Source organism: Rutilus rutilus (assembly GCF_951802725.1).
Source record: "Rutilus rutilus genome assembly, chromosome: 15".
Lineage (NCBI taxonomy): Eukaryota > Metazoa > Chordata > Actinopteri > Cypriniformes > Leuciscidae > Rutilus > Rutilus rutilus.
The window spans coordinates 34,763,043-34,776,354 of NC_140220.1; the positions used below are offsets into that span (position 1 = coordinate 34,763,043).

The window sequence follows — 13,312 nt, forward strand, 5'->3', positions numbered from 1 at the left end:
TACAAGATGAACCAAATCAGTAAATAATTTCCTTGGATCAAAAAGCAAATCTGTACATGGGGGAAAAAACCTACTGGGCAGCCTTATGAAATGGTTCATAAATTATCAATGTGTTGCGTATCACGAAGAGATGTGATGCATGCGTACGATCATACCATATTTCAAATCATATCACCTGAATATTAGTTCGTGATCATTTGGAGAACTGTTTAACAGTAGTATTGATATGAGTGGGACATATAAATGCGATGTTTTGAGTTGGGTGTGCTGTGATTTTCTGGGGTGGATTTCTACTCAATAACAATTGTGCAACCTAGGCAATACTGTCATTAACAAGACAACTTTTTTTTTTTTTAAATGGTGCAGTTAATTTAAAATAATTTCCAAATTCATTCTTCAGAATGATAGACTGGATTGTTCAGGGTTTAATGTAATTTAACGCATTTGGCTCAATGCTGATTATTACCACAAAAAAATATTTAGCTTTGTCCCTCATTAAAAAAAGATTATGGCCAGACACTTACAATAAAAATTAATTTACAAGCAGAAATGTAAAGCTTATGTTGGTAAAAGCATTTACATAAATTCTTGTTAATACATGTATAGTATTTGAGGTGTACAGTTGTTTCATTGTACAGTCATAGGGTTTAAGGCATATCATTGTAATTTCAACAAAGTTGTAAAAACTTCACAGAAAATGTTAGTAGGTTAACACTAAGTCATGTTATTTGGATATTATTTACCGGTAAGTCTTGTGGCTATGCTATTAAAAAAGTGAACACTTTGAATGTTTACAAGTTGGCCCTATTCACTTGCATTGTGCCTCACTGACATAAATCTTTTAAAGGTTGTTTTAATCTGTTGAGTAAGATGTTCATTAATGCCTTTCTCAAAAGTTGAAAATGCAAACCTTGTTTTTCATGGCATTTGGTGCAGACACCCTCAGCACGAATTGTTGTAATGTGTGCATCTGTTTTGTGCGTTTTAGCCCTGATTTACTGAATTTGCTGATTTTCCTTGATAGCAGTGTGATTGCTTGATTATGTTTTTTTCAGCGTTTCTGTTTAATTGGTAGTTCTTTGTAGTTCTCAGCCTCTGTTGTGTAATCTAACAAATGCTGTGTGATGGCCATAGCCATCCATCGGTGGTAAAGTGCAGTGAAGATACACTATTTGCAGTTTGAAAGTAAGATTTCTAAACCTGCTCCGTGATGACTTCAAAGTGTACCGCTTTTAGGTATTGAGTTTGCAGATGTATCTGCATCAACTGAAAGTTTTTTTTTTTTGTGTGTGTGTTTTTTTTTATCTACAACTTATTCCTACATGTGTAAATTAACACATTTAACATAACATGCGGTCGCACCAGCCCGATTAACTCGCTTTTTTTCCTATCAGTGCGAAAGAGACTCAAATAACTCAGTCGATTTTTGTCATACAGGCAAGTATTCTACATCATTCAAAACTGTTAAATGTCTACTTTTATTTGTGAACATTCATAATAAAAACAAATTTTTTTTTCGTAAAATAAAGAAAATGAACATGATGCGCGTTCTGCCGTCTCTCTCAGTGTGAAGTTCATTCTGAACCGCGACAGAAAATGAACTGTAACTCAGCGAATGCTTGCCACAGAGACATATGTCTTAACAAAGCTAGTCTCTATTTTTAAATGATGTAAATCACATCAAAACAAATATTCTCTGTTTAAGTAATCTGTATGAAAGCAATGAGATGTACAGTTTCTCAAGCGTGTCCTCATTAGCTCTAATCTGACCACACCCACGCGCGCAAGAGCATTTCACATGCAAATAGTCCACGTGAAGGAATGCAGACCTGTAAACGCCTCCATCACCTCAAAGCAAAGCATTAGACTTCATCAGTCCTCTGCTTTTCATCAAGTTTGGAAGACACGTTTTGATGTGCTGTGCTGTTTACCTTGGATTTACCTCAGAAGAATTAGAAGAACACCATTTGAAGATGAAAAATATTTTTAAGGTAAGCAATTCCCACTCATAGTAAGCATGTTATTGTTGCATAAGCTTCACATTGTAGCAACTAGTTAAGCTGGTGCCAGCCTAAAATGTATGAAATAGACAGAAACATGTTGAAATATGAACTATAGACAGGTAGGCAACCTTTCAATGCTAAATTTATATACTTGTACGACACAAGGATGTTTTTATGTTTGATAATAAAACACAGCATGATATAAAAGTAGGCTAGTGTTTACACCACTATGGTGAATATTATAATGTTTAGACCCGTGTTTACTGTTAAATACTGTGTTTGTGGATATCTGCTCAAACTTAGATATAATGTGGTAACAGTAATGTTTCATAGTTTGGTCTGACTTGATCGCTTCAGTAAATGGTCTCTGCACACGCTGTGAGTTTGAGTCACTCGCGCTGTGCGTTTGAAAAGCAAAATGCGCCAAACATCAGGCTTCATATTTTTACTCCAATCTCATATCATAACGTCATAACGAATGGAAAAATTTGAAGTAACATATGATAATCCATATATTTTTCTCTAGTGTAGTGTACTGAAGTGTTCCTTTTTAACGATTTATTGTTATGGTCGCCTGCATTTTTGTAAAGTACAAATGATTATTAGGCTATTGTTATTATTATTTTATAATAATGTGTTCTTTTTTTTTTCTTTTTTTTTTTTTTTAACCAGAAAAATAAAAAATGTCTTCCCAAAATAGCACAGCCCTATAGTTTCTATTGATATCAGCATGTTCACAGTTGTTTCATTTTTGTTTTTTAGTTTTTTACAGGGACCTGATACCACTGATGAGTCCTGCTGACTTAAACATTCACATGAGTCTCTGTACATGAACATGGTCAAATGAAAAGTCAAACACCTTGAAAATGACAGGTATGTACTATGTTTCAGGAATGGCACAAAGGTGTGTGACTGTTCAAGTCTCTGTCTTTGGATCAGTGTCACGTGTCAGTGTTTGTTTGGACTTTCAGTGTGTGTTTTGATTGGTTCCTGTTCTCCTTTGTTCTTTTCTTGCCACTCCTTTGAATTCATGGTCACTGTCATTATCAGGTCAGTTTTGTCACCTGTTTAGTCATCGTCATCATCTGTATCACCTGTGTTCTGTTGATCAGTGTAATCTGTTTGTATTTAAGTTCTTTCTTGATCTTTTCAGTCAGTCTTGGTCTGATCTACATCGTATTGAGTGTGTGTGAACCTTCTGCCCGTCTTCTATGTACCTGTATGATTTATATTGTGAGTAAAAGTTTGCATTGGAACTTTTGACTCTTCTTCTGCCTGCACCACACTGTGACAGAAGATCAGACCAACAAATTTAAAAGATGAGTGTTCTCCGCACCCTCTTAAATCCCACTAGTCGTCTGGTAAGCTGTTTCCAGGATGGCCGCCAGATTGAAGTATATGTTGAGAAGTTCCTGGAAATCTCTCAAGAGGTAAACTGGGCAGCCAGCAAGCTCCAGCAGCTGCGATCCCGGATACCCTCGCTCAGTACCTGGATCATGTGCTGAGGTTGTGTGGTTCAGCCTTCACCGTGGGTGAGGCTGAATATGGCATCACCGCTCAACCACAAACACCAGCCATCTTCATTGCCACATTAACTGCACCATCTTCGTCAGTCCCAGTCTGCCCCTCAGAGGCTGCTCCACTACATTCTTCAGAGGCCGCTCCCCTACGTTCTCCAGAGTCTCGTCCTGCCGAGACCACACTTCCAGAGTCTCGTCCTGCCAAGACCACCCCTCCAGAGTCTCGTCCTGTCGAGACCACCCTTCTAGAGCCTGTTCACGTCATGCCTGCTGAGCCAGAGATGATTCGTCATGCCTGCTGAGCCGGAGACTGCTCCTGAGCCTGTATCTGTTCATGAGCCTGTATCTGTTCCCAAGCCTGAGCCTGAGTCTGAGTCTGTTCCCGAGCCCGAGCCTGAGCCTGTTCCCGAGCCTAAGTCTGTTCCAGAACCTGAGCCTGAGATGGTGCCTGAGCCTGAGATGGTGCCTGAGCCTGAGCCTGTTCCTGAACTCCCACCCAGCCTCCCTCTCCCACCTACTCCCATCATCCCTTTCTCAACCACGCAACCCTGCTAGCCCCACAGCTCACCCACATGCCACATTTAGTGAGGTGAGCTTGCAGGTCTACCAGTGTTCAGCTCCAGCATGGTCGGTGGATCCCCGGTCTCCAGCTCCAACCTCCACCAGGAATCCACCTCGGCCCGTCGATCCATCAGCTCAACCTGGGCTCCTACTTCCCTAATCTTCACCGTGGCCCATCAGTCCACCAGCTCTGCCGGGCTCCCTTGTTCCCCTGGCTCCACCTTGGTCGTTCGTTGGCCTGCCCTCTCCTTGGGACTACACTCCTCTGGCTTCACCTCGCTCCTTCGTCCCTCTGGCTCCATTGGGCTCCTCACTCCCTCCAGCTCCACCTTGGTCCTCTGTCGCTCCGGCTCCACCGCGGCCTTCTGGATCCCCGCCTGCGCCTCGGTCGCCAGAGCCGTCGGCATCGGCATGTCCCTCGGGATCCCCCTCGGGATCTTTTGCATCGCCCTGTCTGGTCCGGCTCCATCCGGGTCTCCACTTCCACCTGCTCCGCTTCCGTCAGTCGCCCCACTGGAGTCATCAGCCCTTTCTCCACCATGGCTCCTCTCTCCGTCGTCTCCGCCAAGCCCGCCTGCATGGTCGTCTCCGCCATGGCCGCCTGCACAGCCTGCTCCGCCCTGGCCGCTTGCACAACCTGCTTCGCCCTGACCGCCTGCACCGTCTGCTCCGCCCTGGTCACTCCTGTCTTCTGTCTGCCCTTCACCTGCTCTTCGTCCTCCTCCTGAACCCCCTCCCTCCGCAGTTGGTCTGTCTAAGGCGCGAGGACGCGCCTTCCGGGAGGGGGAGGTACTGTCACGTGTCAGTGTTTGTTTGGACTTTCAGTTTGTGTTTTGATTGGTTCCTGTTCTCCTCTGTTCTTTTCCCATCATTCCATTGTATCCATGGTTACTGTCATTATCAGTTCAGTTTTGTCACCTGTTTAGTCATCGTCATCATATGTATCACCTGTGTTCTGTTAATCAGTGTAATCTGTGTTTGTATTTAAGTTCTATCTGTTCAGTCAGTCTTGGTCTGATCTATGTCGTATTAAGTGTGTGTGAACCTTCTGCCCATCTTCTATGTACCTGTATGATTTAAATTGTGATTCAAAGTTTACATTGGAACTTTTGACTCTTCTTCTTCTTCTTCTGCCTGCACCACACTGTGACAGTCAGTGTGTTCAGTAGTGTGCTTTTTTGTACTATGTTGTGTTGTAAATAAATCCAAACAATCAAAAAGCCATTCTTAAATCTCTCCTCATTCTTTGTTCTGGGTACCTCACAGTCCCACCTTCCCAGGTGTGAAACACATCAATATGGTGATTCATGCCTCCTCGCATTTCTTACACAAAACATGTCTTACAAAATTGAAATCAATATATTGTTTTATTTGAATGAGTAGGCAGGATGATTTTCACATAGTTTTGAAGCAAATCTTCTACATGATACATGATACAATTTTTCAAAAGTTATGTGAAGAAATAATCAGTATGGGTTTCATGACCTTATTTCAGTGACAATTTTTTTGTTTTTTTCACAAACCACACATAAACGTCATTTTCTCAAAACTACAAACTTTTACATACATGCTGCTGACATTATTGTAGCAGAGTTTGTGCTGAATACCGTGTAATCAGACTTTAGCCATGTTACAAGTAACAGAAATAAGCACAAATGTCAGAGCATGTCAGAACACCTCCAGGGCCCAGAAAACACCTCAGACATAGAGGGTTAATTAATGCCTCTAAATATGTACTTCAGAGCTCCCTGCCTCTGGATCCTGGATTAGTAATGTCTGTACATACTGTTGATTACCAACGGAATATAAATGGCCATAATTTATGGTTGGACTTCATTGGGCCAGATGAAGTGATCATCTTTGTGTCTGTTGACTCTAATTAAACCTTAATAAACCCGAATTACCCTAATAAAACCTTAATTAGGGTAGATGCCATACTGAATCTTAATATGAAAATCTAAATGAAATTTTGGTTTGAGTAGGATGATCTAAAACTCTGACCTACCTGCTCAGGATGACTGACCAGTGAAATTTAACTCACAAACCTAGCCCTAACCCTGAGCCTTTTTTATGGCCATGGGTGTTAATCTTCAGTGGAACACAAAGTAAAATTTTAAAAGGTATATTCTATTATTCTGTTTTAGACCATTATAGATGGTCTGTACATGTTTTTTTGTGTGTTTGTTTTTTCAAGCTGCAGAGAAAATAATTAAAAGAGGCACTTTTTACATGGACAATGCAGCCATATATCTGTTCCCACAGATTCTAAGGCCATCAATCTGCTCAAGCACACTCTGGCATCACTTTTTGAATCAGATCTTAAACTGCATAAAATTGCCACAAACACCATCACTGAAATGCAAGCTTTTTCACCCCAAGGACTTGGACTCTCAAAAGGTGAAAGTCTGCCCATACAAAGAAACCTTCAAACGTTTCTTTATGTGTCCATCGCATACACCAAATGACTTCTCCACTTACAGATCAGATCCCAGCTTATGATGCCACCAGGTCTGTGACTATACTGAAAAAAATAGCGGTATATATTATATTTAATTATAATTATACCGGTATATATTATCATAATTTTGCTCAATTTCTCAATTGATGAAAAAGGTGAACCAACAGACCTTAATGCACCAATCTGCAAACGCTGCTATAAATCATGTGTTTTCACGTGAGGCAACACATCAAATATTGCCAAAGCATTTGTCGCTTGTTCCTCCTGAATTGTTACAAGAGTTGAGAGATTGCCAGGTGAGTGCATCATTCAACTGATTTTTAGACTTTTATTCACAACACTGATCAACGCACAAATATAAGAGTGTATAAATTAAATATGACACGGTAAAGACGAAAGCTCAACTGTGCATGCATGAAACGCTAGAACCAATGAAGGTCTAATAATATTTACACTTTGGCAACATTTATTAGGTAACCTTACCTAACAGTATTATAGCATTTATTAATCTAGGTCAATGAAACAAGGTATGTGATTGAGTCACAACTGTCCAAATAGCCTTACTTTGCTTGTACAACAGACCTCTGGATGAGTCGAACAGTAGACAATTTAGTTAATAAGTGACTCTTGGGAAATGCAGTCCTGGTGTCTTGGATGTGCAGAAATACATTCAGATCACACAGGAGATAATATTAGGGAGGTTCTTGAAAAAACAGTAACTCAAACATGGAAACTGGATATGACACTCCTGAGTGGAATCACAACTAATAATGCATCCTCAAACATCAAGGCATTTAAGGGAAAGTCTTGCCACTGGGTTCCATGCTTTGGCCACAACCTACAGTACATCTGGCAGTGAACAAGGCTACAAGCCTGGGTGGCGTCTAGACTTAGAAAGACTATATTTGCATTTTCTAGATCTAACAAAATGACAAGGCTTTTGAAGCCTTCACCTCTTTCTGGGGTTCTACAGTTGATATGGTGGACCGTTTCTGTGAACAGCAGCAAGCCATCTGTGAATAAGTGGTGCCTAATGCCTACTGGCACAGACATCACCACACTGGAGACAGTGCGAGAGGCCCTGGGCCCACTAATTACTTCCATGGATGCCTTGTGTGCAGAAAAAGTGGCAACACTTTCTTCTGTCATCCCTGTGATGTGGAAGATACGGTCACATGTATAGGACAGTGATACAGACTCTTTGCTAACCTGCAATATGAAAACTTAGATCAGGAAATATCTGGAGATGAGATACAGCACTGAAGAGTTACAAATCATTCTTAATTCAGCAGCCTTCTTTGATCCTTGATTTAAGAACACATTTGTAACTAAGGAGAAGGAAGTGACGGAAGTACATATGCAAAAAGCTGAAACAGCTGATCTCCCGAATCAACACTCATTGATGGAGAACAAACAGAGCAGGAAGAACAAACAGCTGCCAAAAACAAAAACTAGACTTGGGTAGTCTCCTGTCAACTATTGTATAAGAGAAAAACAAGAAAAGAGAGGGGAAAGGGATATGAACGTCAAGCCGAGAGAGAATATCTAAAGATGCCAGCTGACAGACTAAACAAAGAACTCTAAACATACAATTTCATGGATGAGAACAATGCCACAGATTCCACTTTTTTGGTGGAAAAGGCATGAATCAAGCCTCCCTATTATTTCAATGTTTGCCAAATATTACCTTTGCATTCCAGCATCAAGCTCAGCTTCTGAGAGAGTTTTCACAGCCCACTAAGATTTTTTATTTTTTATTTTTTTTCTTCTTTTTTTGTCTGCTTAAGGTAACTGAATTCTAAACACCCATAATTTAAAGAATGGTTGTCCTGGCATCTAAAGTTGGACCAGTTATATAATCTTTGCCAGGTGGGTGGGGTGGTGTTGGTGGTGGGATGGACCCCTATTTATAAGCTATTGCTTTTTGGGAGTTCATTTTTTCACAATAAAACACAATTGTTTTTTGTTTTTTTCAGAACAGCTGTTGATCAAGTTACCTTGAATTGTGGTGTGTACTAGTTGTAGCTGCAGTTGAAATGTAATGTGTTTTGTACCGTAAAATTTACACTGCTTCAAAAAAAAAAAAAAAAATGTAGCTGTGTAACTGAGTAACTACTTCAATTGCTTGACACCATTGGCAAGATATGGACTGAAATGATAGTGATACCACCGAGCCGGGGTGCAGATAAAGATTTTCATTTACCCATTCTCTTGTGTTTTTGTTTCGACGTTGGCTATAAGCTCTTGCAGATCTTGTACAACAGTATCCAGCTTGAGTTGGCATGCTGCATTATGATTGTCTGAAACTCAAGTTATTTGTATTGTGATGATTGATATATTATCATATTTTGTGTGGGTAAAGTGTGTAGTCCTTGACTGCTGGAAAAGTAATATATTTTGTAACTTGTTTTTTGTGATTGCTAACCCCAACAACTTTTTCTGATGTAGCAACAAATGCAATGTGTGAAATTGTGGAAATAAACAAATAAACAAATAAACAAACATAAAGTATTTTACCGAATGGGTTGCATTACCGAATGTAGAGCTCTATAAAATAGCATTTGAGATGTCTAAGCTCGCTAGACACTGGGGGGAATATGATTTAGATTTAGATTGGGTATTAATAGAATGACAACTTACTTCCCCTTTTCGGCCAATAGAGGCTTTTTCATAAAACTCAGAGGGGGACTTAAAGCATCATATGACCAACCCAATATTGCTCCATTCTAAAGAGGTTTGGAAAATCGTCCACAAAAAGTGTAAGATTTCTCACATGTCTCAGCATTACTCATCAAATGGAATAATCCTTGTGTTAAGGTAGGGAAAAGCCCTAGTTTTGGGGACAGTGGTTTAGAAGTGGAATACATACTCTAAAGGATTTATGTAGTGATTATAAAGGGATTATGAAATAATTTAAAATAAAATTTTCATTTAGGATGCCGGAAATTTCATTTCTGGAAATATTTACAGATCAGAAATTGTTTGGTGGCAAAGGTTTCTATGGGAGAAGAATGTTTTCGAAAATTTAGTGAACTACCATCAAAATTTTATCAACTCAGTTTAAGGATTGGTGATAAGAACTGTGAAAATCTGAGATTGATTTGGCAAAGAGACATTAATAGTGACATAGTTAAGGACACCTGGAACAGAATTGTGTCCTACAGTGGAAGGTAAATATAGGAAGCAAGAGGTACATTTATCCAGTATAAGGTATTACATAGGTATTGTCATAGAATCAGCCACACCATCCGTCACTCCTACACACGCTCCCAATCACCTGATTACTAATCAGCACCACTTGCATGCAATCATCACAGTTACCATAAAGACCAGCACACCCCAGTTCACATTGTCTGGTTTTGTTGTTCGACACTGGACTCTTACCTGACTACCTACCTGTGGAAAACTCACCTATGTCTCGTCTTCGTCTTCTTCAGTCGTCTGTGTGTCATCGTATGGTAGTGGACCGGGAGACCTTGGGAGTGCGGACGAAGTGGGAGATCTTAGTAGTGACAGTGGAGTGGGAGACGTGCCGTGTGAGCGAGAGATGTCTGGAATTCCAGCTTAGCTCTGGAGTGCCAGCCGAACGGGGAGCCTGGCTGAGCAGGAGACCATAGTGGAGCTGGCAGAGATGGATACCACCACAACGTAGACAGCAGGGTTGAGGACCAGGGTGGAGCAGATGGAACCAGAGAAGGAGAGTGACACACATACCCCTTTTCCACCAAAAAATAACTGGTTCGGAACTGGTGCTGGTTTAAAGTTGGTTCAACTTGCGAACCTTCTCAGAACCTGAGAGCCCAGCGAACGACGTCGTTACGTCACTGTGTAGCTTTCCCAGAAACTCAGAACTTCAAGCATAACAATTACAATGGCGGACTACATCGTCTTTCTGCAACTGTTTCTCCTGGCTTTGCGATCCTATATTGGGGTTAGAAGAAGACGTTTAGAACACATTTGTGCTGCTCGTCTGGATTGCTATTGACGGAGGTTACGTTCGAGAAGAAGGTCGACAATAACCCCGCCCCCAGCCCCCGACTTAAGCATGACGTGGTAAAAAAATGGTTCTAGTCCAGCAAAGAGTTGGTGCCGCTTTGGAACCAATTTTCCTGGCCGAGAACCGGTTCTTTGGCTGTCGAAATACAAAGAACTGGTTTGCGAGTAGGCACCGGCTCCGAACCGGCACCAGCACTGCCTTGGTGGAAAAGGGGTAACAGAGAGTGACACACACGGTCTCTGACGCCGTGGCAGAGACAAATACGCATTGAACGTCCTCCATGGCCGAGATGAAAGAGCGAAATATGGCCTCCACGGCCAAGATGAAGGAGCAAGGAACGGACTCTTTGGCCAAGACAAATGAGAGAAAGCTGAGTAAGGAGTGGCCTCTATGGCTGTGACAGGGATCACAGGACTTGGGACCACCCAGACTAGATTATCTGGGACTACCTGGACCACTGGACTTGTGAGCTCTGAGACACGGGACATGGGAACTCTGGGAATGTCATACTTGGGAGCTCTGGGACTACTGGACTGGGAGCTGTAGGCCCACCAGACTCGATAGCTCTCTAGAGTGTTCTGAGGCAGACTTCTTCCTCTTTCGGTCTCCTCCTCTGTGCTAGGGTCAGTGCATTGTCCAGACTGGAGGATGGGGACTGCGAGGGACAGCGGGAAGGAAATCTGGAGTGGACTCTGGAGGTTCTGGGATAATCACAGGGAACAGTGGAGGCACTAGAGAGAGAATCCATTCTGTTAAAGGGCCAGAACCAGAAACTGGCAGAGCATCCCTTGTGGTCCACTGACAGACAACAGTAATCATAAGGGTTTCTTATTGAAGAAACTAATGAGTATTTCATCCTCATAATTCACAACATTTGCCATTAGTAAAAATTCACAAATTTGTTCCTTGAGGGTAAAATTGGCCTGGGTGAGGCTGATGAGGCTAAATTCTGGAATGATGAAATCCATTCCCGCTGAATTCAGTGTGATTGGTCTGTCTTTTTCTCATTCAGAGGCAAAGACAGAAGATGAACTCAACAGTAGGGTTTTATTTAAAGGTTTGTGGAATGACAGGTAATGCAGGTAAGTATATGGATAGATAAAACAAGGAAAGAACATGACTTGATGTTAACAGTTCTCTCTTGTCAAGTGAGACGAGCACACAAGGAGACCATGGAGTAAACACAGCGGATCAACAAAGGAGCAGACAGGCAATGAAGGAAAACAATGGAGAACAGGTAATGGTGAACAGACGATGGAGATGTCCATGTAAGTATATCCACCAGGTAAGATCAACACAAGAGTCTGAACATTCTTTGGTAAACAATAACGAGACCAGACAAAGTGAGTATAAATGGGCTGCATTCGAAAACTTTGGCAGCGGACTTGTTGCCTCACTGCATTATCATGCAAAGACTTTACAGGCAGTGTTTGCGCACAAAGGTACTTCACAAAACTGATTTCGGACAGACATCTGAGGCAGCGTAACAGTTTAATGATCTACAGCAAAATAGGGAGAGCTTTATAGTTAAGCAAATATTGAATTACTACAGTAGTAATTTCTCGCTAGAAATGACATCAGAAGTGGAAAACGTTGGTCAAAAACGTACATTTACACACAAACTGACCAGCAACCACAACTTTCAGATGCCATTTTTCTTTTTCAAGCTCAACTGTCAACGAATGGAGCACATAGGATTGTGGGATAACAAAGGCGAAGGATACATCAATGCTGCCTTCAATAATCGATCAGATGAAGAAACCTTAGGAGACAGGGAGTGAAGCTAACATTGGATTCGGATGTGCCTTACCTTGGAATGCATGCTCTGAAGGTAGCATTTTAAAATGTTCAGATGCAGCCATCCCTGTTGAGCAGGTAATGATGGCCAGGTGTGTGCAATTAAAATGTGGGTGAGAGTGAGCAGAGTGGCAGAGGTTTCAGTAATTATAATTGCCAGACCAAATGAGTGTCTGCAAGAAAATGTAAAAGTCAGTACAGACAAAACAAGAAATATTTATATCTTCCATAGTAAATGGGACTAAAGTTTTCAAAACTTTAATGAAGCCCAAGCCAATCTGAGAAATGTTCTCCACAGATTATTTTTATTCATAAACCACTAATGGTTAGATAACACTAGTAAAGGGGATCAGTGCCAGTGCTTACACCAGTGCCAGTGCTTTACAACTTTACCCTTCAGACACCACGTTGCGGTTTATGGGAAAGGAGAGATAGACTCTCTGTTTACAGCAATGAATGTGCCAGTTATGGTGAGGGGTGTTATAATTCTGTCACGTTCTAAGAGGTTAACTAATCACCACAGACTTAGCCAGCTGACCAATCAAAGCAGACTGGGCTTTTCAGAAGGCAGTTTTAAAGAAACCAAAACTAAATCATGTTCAGACAGAGGGTAAAAACATGTGCTTCAACTGTGTAATTATAAGACAAAATACTGAACATTATTTGAACATTAAATCATAGACATATTCAAGTAGACCAAAACCTATTCTAGTGAACAATAAAAAAAAAAGATAAACCATGTACATGAGCATAATAGGGGTCCTTTAACACTTTCCCTGCCAGCGTTTATTAAAAAATTTGCCAGCAAAAATGTGTCGCTAGCATTTTTTTCAAAATCATTTTCAGTTTAATTTAAAAAAAGGAACATTTTGAACAAAAAGGTGAGAAAATCACGTTTTTGCTAATGACTACATCATAGAAAAACATAGTTTGAGTCCATCAACACCCCTAAAGCTTGTCTTATACCTCTGCCTTG

General features: G+C 41.1%; 1 protein-coding gene across 3 annotated transcripts in view; it reads left to right on the plus strand.

Annotated features, from left to right (window-relative positions):
- Window positions 1-13,312, plus strand: part of kcnk2b (potassium channel, subfamily K, member 2b) — a 41,554-nt gene that overhangs the window by 366 nt on the left and 27,876 nt on the right. The window lies entirely within an intron of this gene.